General features: G+C 47.3%; 1 protein-coding gene across 1 annotated transcript in view; it reads right to left on the reverse strand.

Annotated features, from left to right (window-relative positions):
- The window catches only part of frem2b (FRAS1 related extracellular matrix 2b), a gene marked incomplete at its 5' end in the record, with an annotated part of 77,497 nt that overhangs the window by 51,310 nt on the left and 16,187 nt on the right, over positions 1 to 10,000 (reverse strand). The window lies entirely within an intron of this gene.

Raw genomic sequence — 10,000 nt, forward strand, 5'->3', positions numbered from 1 at the left:
CTGCGTCCTTCCAAACGCCGGCAAGGTCGGACATTATCCTCTTGCGGAGACGCCATCATTAAATCTGAAGATTAGAGTTCAGACTTGGATGGGCACAAGCTATTCAACAATGTTTTCTTTCTTTCTTTCGTTCCTTCTCCCCTTGCCACTGTTTTTTTTCCTTCTCTCAGCTGCCGACAAGTCTGTATAGAGTTGTGCTGTACGTCTAAATGAACTTAACCAAGGTCATCCGGTTGCTTGATTAATTCCCAAAAGTGGGAAGTGCTTTTCAGCTCAGAATCAATAGTCGCACTAATAAACCCCCTTGACGATTGAAGCTGCATATCATTACAGTGACTGACGTCCTAAACTACTTGGAGTGGTTCTGCTTTTGTTTACATTTGAAGTCAGGTAAAAAAAAAAAACACCCCCTTAACCCCCCCCCCCCCCACACACACACACACACACGTCAGAAAAAAACAACAACTTTACTTTAAGTTGCCCTTGAAGAAGTTCAAATTGCTCCCACTGCGTATCTTAATTACTGGGCCGCTGTGAGCTCTGTTGTGAGGGCAGACTTCCGCGCAGCACTGCAAGCAACAGCGGAGCCCCCTGCATTAGCAGCCACGGGGCCACTGCATCTACTGCGAGCGCACACACAAAGGTCAGCGAAGATTAAATATTTGAAAGCCCTTTCCTCATTACCAGTCAATTATGCAGGGCCATTCCGACTGCCTTAGCCGCCACTGCGCTAGTATGTGTAATGTGGAACAAATCCTCAGTGACCTACCCCAACAAACGTGCAAATAGAGGGGGGAAAAAAATACCCACAAAAGCCATAGCAAAGAGAGACGGGTCAGCGACCCCCATTTGCAATGTTTTCTGCTTTCACACAACACATTAAGCAAAGGAAATTGGGCAAACTTTATTGAGATGGTATCAGTTATGTGCAAGGCAAAGCCCCCCAACCAATCGCCAGCCCACCACTACATGTTCTTAGTTTCTTCCTGGAAATCTCTAGCTATTCCCATACCGTAACCCAACTAATCAACGCCCTGGGCAACCTGCTAATACTGTAAAACAAACAGGGTCCCACAGGTCCTGTCCAACTCATTTGTCACAGTCCCGGGCAGAAAGATGAGCTTACTACGGTCATTAGACGGCCAGAAAAGAGGAACAATGCGGCTCTAGAAGGGGGGCACGGAAACACAGAAGAGTGAACTGAACTTCCATGAGGTGGCCGTGAGGAAAAGTACAAGGCCTCACACGCTTGTGTGATCCTACCTCAAGTGCCCGTGTTAAGCACAGCCAGAAAGCGAGAGAGGGACTGCAAGAGGAGAGCAAAGGAACAGAGGAGAGCACTGAGAGAGAAAGGGAGAAAAAGAGAGAGAGAAAAAACAACATGACATAATGATGCTGGACGGAAAAGTGACGTGACAAAAGAGTATAGGGGGCTGAGGGGACCGAGGGGTGGGGGGGGTTGTGCTTCCTTGCTGGAGTCCTGAATGCAGAGTGTTTGCTCTCTTGTCAGGCGGAATAATGACGGCCTGTTTGCTGAAAGGCCGAACGCGAGAGAGGGCTGAAAGGCCGGGGCCCTCCAGGGCCCATGGCCTCCATGCTAATGGCTCCGGGGGCTTGTCTGGCTGTTGTTTCAGGACGCTGTCCAACGGCTTCATTTGGGGAACAAGCCTTGTTTGAACGGGCATTACTTGGTTGTTACTTTTTTGTGGATCACAAATGGTAATCCTTATACCACCCCCTCCCCTCAGGAAAAGTTTTTGTGTGTTTTTTTTTTTGCTTTGCTTTTGCTTTTGCTTTTTCCCCCCAATCTCCCTTCCTTCAGAAAAAAAGAACGATTCTTTAAAGCCTCAAGCATATTCAATTCACCGAGGTGAAAGTCTTCCTTGAGAAATTGGCATTTAAAGGAAGAAGAAAGAAAACATGTCCTAGTTTTTTCAAACCTCAGTAAGTGTGAGCAGACATAAGTGTAGGGTACTTTTAAGCTTAGTACTCTCTCCCTCTCTCTTTCCTTCTCTCTCTCTCGCTCTCTCTTTCCTTCTCTCTCTCTCTCTCTTTCTCTCTGTCTCTCTCTTTAGCTTTTGGCACAAAGGAATGAAAATGCTCCTCACGTGCTTGGAACAATTTAAATCTCAGGCTTCCAAACGTTATGACCAGGAAGATTACATTCATCAAGACGTGATTTATTCAGAGCGCATCGACTGGAGCGTGTTGAACTAGGTGACACAAAGCACACTGTCCCTAGCAATTGGATAATGAATGTGCCTGTTGACAGCTTTGTGCATACATACAGTACAAAGTCTGGTCTGACGCCAAATCCAATTTGCCTACTTGACCGGGATTTGCAGAACAATACATTGTATACATTTTTTTCTCGTCTCCTGAGAAATAAGGTTGAGTGCCGGAACCCTAGATAATGTGAGGCCTCTCACCTGGGAAATGTCACCTAATCACATTCACTTTTTTGACAAATCTGGGAGGAAAATTACAGAAAGTGACAGAAATATTTCAGGAGAGAGAAGCACTTCACTCCAGTCACCGTAGAGCCAGTCGGCTCTAACACCTCCACAAGCCACCTGTCTATCAAGAGTGCCTTTCAGGGCCCGTCCCGTCACTAAGGGATTACATGTGTTGTTTATAGACAGCAGGTCCCGCGTGTGGAGTCTCGCTCTGTTTGCCTGGCTAACACAATGCTGCCAACGCTGGCCTCACTCAGAGAGACTGAGAGAGCAATTTACCTCTATGAGTTCCCAGGTCATTCCCCTAGGACCTCTCAACCATTAATCTCCAACAGTTCAGACTAGCTCTCTCTCTCTCTCTCGCTCTCCCTCTCTCCCTCTCTCTCCCTCTCTCTCTGTCTCTCCCTTTCTCCTCTAACGGCCTCTGCTGTCCTGCTAGCCGGGTGGTCAGGGACTCCCCTGTGATAGCGAGGGGCATAACCAGCTCACATTCCTGCAGTGGATGAGATGCAGGGGTGAGGAGGAGTTCAGTAAAGACACACTCCCTGCCTCGGTAATAAACTCCTACATGGCTCCACTTACGGGAAAGACTAACTAACAAACACAGAAGGCTGCTGGGAAAACAGCGAAGCATTAGCACTGCCAGTCTTGACTCTCAGTTCAAGTGAATGGGCCTGGGTTAGGCCTCACTAGCAATACACGAGAAGTATGATCACTGGAACCATAAAAGGGTAATCAGGATGTACGCTTGAAGGTTGTAGTAATGTAAGCCTATTTAATCGGTTTTAAAATTCAATTAAGGACTCCACTGCTTTCCATTCCACAGGGAACACCCATCCCATGTAACCATTATCCAACTGACCATGTCTTAACATTAATCAAGTAAAAAACAGTTATAAGCAAACTTAAGCATGATTTTATTTTGCATTTCTAAAAAAATCTCTCTAAAAACACAAAATACTAGGTTGGGATTATTAGGACCCTGGGATTATCAGCTTCCTACAGTTTTCTGATTCATCAAGGCTTGACAGTGATCAGTGGCGAAACTATCCCACATTTGTACGTCATGTCGATGATATCATGTTACCGTGTGGGTCAATTAACCTTGTCAGAGTGGGTTCCCTGAGTCTAGATTGTGAGCTAGACAGGCTACTGCCTGATGGGAAAGGGGCGGCAGGGGGGAGGTTGACCTAAGGTCTCCCCACTGGAAGCCCAAGGTAGGGGGAGCGGAGGAGTCTATCAAGTAGCGCACCTCTAACTTTGTACAGTACTGATGCAATTAGTGGAATCGAAATGCTACTTTTCTTCTTCTGGTTTGTGTGAAATTAATGAAGGCTGAAGGGGGGGGGGGGGGGGGGGGCACCATAAAAGCTACAACTGCTCCTGATTGAACTGCACTGTTGTTACTGCTGAGTGGCATGTGCCATCGAAAAACCTTAAAATGTGGTAATTTAAGCTCTAAATGCAAACCTAACCCCTTAAAAAACGTATGAAAGACAGAAAGACAAATGGAAACTGCAGCTACTAAGGGGGGAAGCAGGGGCGGGGGAACATTTCGCTCCCTGACCTTTACAGCAAGACTCACTCAGGCACACTGAATGCCCTTTTCCCATGAAAAAACACTCCACTTTTAGATGGCGACTAGCAGCCGAGCACAATAGCACTGCAACACAGCTGGAGTCCTGAACCTGAGCACGGCCAGGCTTTGCTTGTGTCAGAGGGGTCTAGATTCTTGACTATTGGAAATCATTTTTCTAACTTGACAGATACAACATGTCATTTTAACCATAATGGAATTAAAGTCTAATTCTCAGGCAATATGAAGGCTTACGTGAATTCCAAAGAGATTATGGAGGCTAAGTGAAACAGCTGAATATCAAATTGGGAGAGGATTTCTTTCCATGCCACAGTTTTTGTTCTCACAACATGTTTTTTTCCCAAGAAGCCCGCCAATGAGTAGCTACATATTTCAGCCGTGTTGACTTCCAGCCCAAGATCCGTCAGATAAGTTAAGCCCCGCGACATGTGACACAGTGAGCCTACAGGTCAATGTCGGACCCGTACGAAAACAAAACCACGATAGGAAATCCATATCCCTTCCACCATATTACCAACGACCTTTGAGAAAATATGGATTGCTGCTCATCTGTCTATGCAAGAAAAGAAAAAAAGGTTGTGTACTCCTTCCTCATCTCTCCATTACTCCAGGAGGAGCGTCACGTTGAAACAGATGCAAGTCTGAGAAATTAAACCATCCTCGGGTCATTTCCTGAGAATTAAGCCGAAAACTGGCAACCACAGAGATGCCTGAAAACAAACCCACCATGCAGCATTTGAATGAGGCGTCATCCGAGCCATCTAAATTACAAACAGTAAATGGCATCCCCCCATGCTGTTGACGCGTTCTTTTTTCAGTGCTGTGTTTAGACCAATAAAAGACTCAGGAGGCCAGTGACTGATTTACAGAGAGCTGGCTGCATATCCAGACACCACCAGTCTGCAGTCTTCTCTCTCTCTCTCTCTCTCTCTCTCTCTCTCTCCGTGCGTGATGGCTCTTTCCAATGCTGCAACCTGAGCATACTGCTCTCTTTTTACTCCCTTGTAAAACATGTTTTCTGGGCTACCTGTTACAACTGCGGACTCTAAAAAAGGCTGAAGAATGCGGTGTCCGTCTCAAAACATACACCTCCACTTAATATAAGGGATAGCTGCCAGGCATGTGGTATTTGCTTACTTTCCGACAGTTTTATTTTTTGGGGGACAGTATTTATAAAAAAAGAAAATGGTGCTCATAACCACTCTCAATCCGAACTGAAGCACACAAAGACAGCAATTGGCAACCTGAAGCTATATTCAGTCACCAGCTCTGGCTTAGTGACAGAACTCTGTGATGAAAAGATCTGGATTGCATAAGACCCCTAATGCATGTCTTCAGGCACGCTTCCTCTGCGTAGTCCCACACGGTTAACAGATCTTTTCAGCAGGTAGGGAGAGATCTCCGCCCGAACAGCAGCAGCAGCACCAGCGACACATGGATGACACCGCTGCAGGGTTAGCATTAGATCCGGCCCCGATCTGGCACGGAGCCGGCGGTCTGCAGGCCCAGGTGCCGTCTGGGAGCTTTGCTCTTTCATCTGTTCCTTCTTTTCTCTCCGTCTCTCCGCACCTCCCACTTCCATTTCACTGCCAAACGGATTCCCACATCCTGCCGATCGGCCCTGTCCTGGGGGCAGTGGTGATGGGAATAAAGTGTGTGCCTGAATGTGGGTATGTGTGTGTATGTGTGTGTAAGTGTGTGTGTGTGTGTGTGTGTGTGTGTGTGTGTGTGTGTGTGTGTGTGTGTGTGTGTGTGTGTGTGTGTGTGTGAGTGTGGGTGCGAGAGAGTGTGTGTGTGTGTGTGTGTGTGTGTGTGTGTGTGTGTCAGCATACAATCATTTTCAGACATGTGTCTCCTGAGGGGAACAGCAATTCCCGCAAATTCTCCCAGCTCACCTGAGTGAACAGAGACCCTGGCATCTGTCTCCCACCCTTCCAGCAGCGGCAGCAGTCTGAGGAGACTACCCCACAACCACAGCACAGCATGAGAGGGAGAGAGGATGTTCCCACAGGACTCACAGTCTTATCTCAACAATCTGGAATTCCTCTTTTGATCCACCATATGGCTGGACGTATCCTAAGTGGCGTTAATATGCGATGTAGAACATGGCGGATACCTTGATACTGTGAAACAGTGTGCATAAGCAGACAACTTCGTTCCCTCAAACAGCCGTCAGCGTCTCTGGTGTTATCTGAGCAATGAGCGGGCAATAACCAGTGAACAGTGCTCAGGCAATGTGCAATTGTGTCGCCAATCCTTCCAAAACCTAATGAAGGTAAACACAGGCTCCTCTCAGGAGACAGGGTTCCAGACGCTATTGGAAAGGTGTCAAACAACACTACCACGAAACTATGTACATAAACAACCTGACGGTTCATAGTCAGTGATTCCATTAGTTCCACAAAGGAGCCCCTGCACACCCGATACACCCTTAGCAATCAAAGGCTAGCATGAAACAGAGCACAACACAAGCAATCGATAGGTACAGAGTCGCTTATTGCATTTGCCACATTAAAAGCCTGCCAAGCACCACACACACAGGCCAGCCTTGTCTTTACAACAGTGGATGACTGTGGCATTTAACTAATCGGCTTCAATACACACGCGAAAGTAAGTAATATCTACAAAGCACCTTGAGGAGGCCGCTTTGATGAGGCGTGAGCTGACCGAAATTGAATAGGCTCTGTCAGGAACTTTGGTAGAGATTAGTGTGCTGGTTTTGGGTATGTGATACCAGCATCTCTCTGGATATGTCGGGGAAAATCAGTGTAGACAGTGCAGAGAGAGAGAGAGAGAGAGAGAGACAGAGAGAGAGAGAGAGAAAGAGAGAGACAGAGAGAGAGAGAGAGAGAGAGAGAGAGAAAGGAGCATCACTGATGGCTCAGAGGACAGGAGTCTGGACAAAAAGCAGTCAGCTTTCGTTCATTGCAGGGATGGTGGGACAGGGTGTCCAAAACAGAGGTTTACTAAAAAAGAGTTGCCTAAGGCAATCAACGGATTGTTTGTCCTCATCTGTTAATTTAGTTCAGTAATCAACCCCCCATCACTCCAGGCTGGGAAATGAGACATCAAAACAGGGAACAGTTTATTGTTTATAGCCACAATCACTTGGTGTGTGTCTGTCTGCCTGTGAGTGTGTCTCGGAGGGTGTGTGTGTGTGCATGTTCGTGAGGGCGTACTCTGTGCATGTGTGTGTGTCTGTATGTGTAGTGTGGTGTGGTTTGGAGTGTGTGTGTGTGTGTGTGTGTGTGTGTGTGTGTGTGTGTGCGTGCTTGTGTGCGTGTGTGTGTGTGTGTTTGTGTGTGCATGTGTGTGTGGGAGGCCAATCTCCTGTCAGACTCCAGTTATGACACCAAGGCCCCCCCGGGAGATCACTACCAAACTGCAGCTTTGCTTGAGCTGTCAGCGCCTTCTCACAAAGACCAGGGGAGAAGAGAGGAGAGAGGGCAGGACAGCAGAGGAGAGGAGAGGAGAGAGGGCAGGACAGCAGAGGAGAAGAGAGGAGAGAGGAGAAGAGAATACCAGAAAAGAGAAGGAGAGAGAGGAGAAACCAGGGAAGAGGGGAGAGGACAGAGGGGGAGAGGAGCAGAGAGATTGGAATAGAATATAGGAAGAGTAAGCAGAGGACTAGAGGAGAGGAGACAGGAAAGACGGAAGGGAAGTGAGGAATCGCCACAGAATCTGAGAAGTCAGGAAGCATTAGTCGAGGTGGATTACTGAGCCGTGGGCATTTCCTCCACTGTTGACACAGAAAATGTCAGCGCGCGCTCTGCCATTTAAGTTCGCCTGCATATCGATCCAGAACACATGCCCCCCGACCTGATTCTTATGCCAACAGCGTTTGTGAAATCTTCCTCAGAATACCCTTTGGCAGATTAACTTGCGGGAGGACTGTGCCGGTGGAAAAGCCCTTTTCTCTGTTAACGGCTGCCTATGCTTTAATCTATGGAGGGGAATGGAATGTGTGTTTAAGTTAAACGCTGATACAATGAACCTGGAACAACTTCGGTTCTGCTAGACCAACATCCTAAGGGAACGGATGACGACACACATCATGATCCCGCCAGACAAGCCCGGGCCTGGGATCTCCACCGTCTGGGGAGTGTCTTCTCTGCCGTGTGAACCCCTTAACTCCAGAGGACTCTAAGCTTCCAGAACCAAAAAACCCAGGGCTAGTGAGTGGCAGGTGTGTTGGCAACAATGTGTGTAAAGACAAATGTAAAGCAGGCTGGGTCTTTGCTTGTCTCTACAGTGCTACCGGTTATACATCCATGCGGGAAGTCAATTCTGTTTATGCAACATCACTCGGGAAGAAAGACGATTAGAGTCTCTTAATTGGTAGAAAAACTAAAATCCTCCGTGTTGGACTAGATATCAGAGCGGGATTGGCTCTTTGAAAGTGCAGCGGTGAAACCCCCTCTAGTTTGACTCATGCACCTGTGCCAGCACACAATGAGGCCTTCACGGGGAAGGATTGAATTGCAAGCCCGGTGATAATGGCCGCCTGGCCTGAGGACCTGGTCAGGCAGCCACAGCTTCACTCAATACCCCAAAGCCATTGCTCCATGTCCCAGACACAGGACAGTCAAGGCTGGAGGGCATCCAGAAGTCAGCGTTTTTTTTTTTCCTTCTCCTTTCTTTCCCTTTTTTCCCCTTTTTTTTTTGGCAGCTTGCAAGCGGATTTTCAATCCCCCTAACGCTCTGGGTTGTGTTTACGCTCGGACTGCTCGCTGTCTCCGGGCGTGTGGGGGGACGAGTAGAGTAAGAGATAAGCTTGACAAGGCAGCAGGCGATAGCCCCCTACAATATGACCTGCCTCTCAGATCCACCGGGATCAAGCAACACTTTCGTATACACACACATTGAGAGGAGAGAGAGAGAGAGAAAGAGAGAGAGAGAGAGAGAGAGAGAGAGAGAGAGAAAGAGAGAGACACTACACTGGGAACAGAAGTGCTTTGCCCCACAGTTATCTGTGGGGTGTCCACTCTGTAGTCAGTTGTGAGTGTGGGCAGAGAGACAGAGACCAGCACAAGCAGACAGCAGACAAACGCCTCGGACAGAATGGTGTTGTATTTTCACTCAGTGAACCCACCTTCACAGTTTCATCCACACCTGTACACAGGGAAATAACAGGTAGAGCCATGTGGATTCACGATACAAAACATAAAAGATACGACACAAGACCTAAATTAAATGACGACAGAAGAATTGACATAACTCTTGGTTTGTTGCATACTCTCAAGTTCCTTACCTATCTACCACTTAAACTTCCTTTAACAGCTTAGAAGAACACATCACTTTTACGACTTGAACAGGGCATCAACTTGAACGCTATGAGGGTGTCCCTGTTTGCTTTCACAAGTCAGATGTCTGCTTTTTTTCCATGCTCCCCTGTAATTGTGAATATTATAATAATATATCATGATATATATATATTAATGTACTAATGTTAGTGCCTTTAGATATCCGCTAAAAAATGTAAATGGCCCGTGAGCTATAATCCTTGTTCTCACCCGCCTACATCAGCATAGTTCACACTTCATCACCCTCACACTAATGATTATGCACCAGGGTGGCAATAAAAAGCAAAGCAGATGTCTGCGAAGGTGCACCGCTCTTAATAGCGCTGTCCCCATAAAACAGACATGCCCGCCAACCCCAAAAAAGAGTAGAAAGATACAAAAAAAAAGGGGTAGAAAGAGAGAGAAAAGAAATCAACAACTGCAACTGCAGCTGCTACCTGAGCCTACAGCCTCTAATCAGGACCCAGGTGTTTTATGTGAATGCTTTTTACCATGCGTCAAAATCACCACCTTACAAGCCCAGAGTTTTACCCCTGGCAGAGGTGGAGGGCGTGAGGAGATGCCTCCCAACTTCCTAGCTTCGTTAACTGGACGAGGAGCTTGGTGAAAGCTCGCTCTGCCCGGGTAATTACGACGTGTCCTGT

The sequence above is a fragment of the Sprattus sprattus genome (genome assembly GCF_963457725.1).
Source record: "Sprattus sprattus genome assembly, chromosome: 9".
NCBI lineage: Eukaryota > Metazoa > Chordata > Actinopteri > Clupeiformes > Clupeidae > Sprattus > Sprattus sprattus.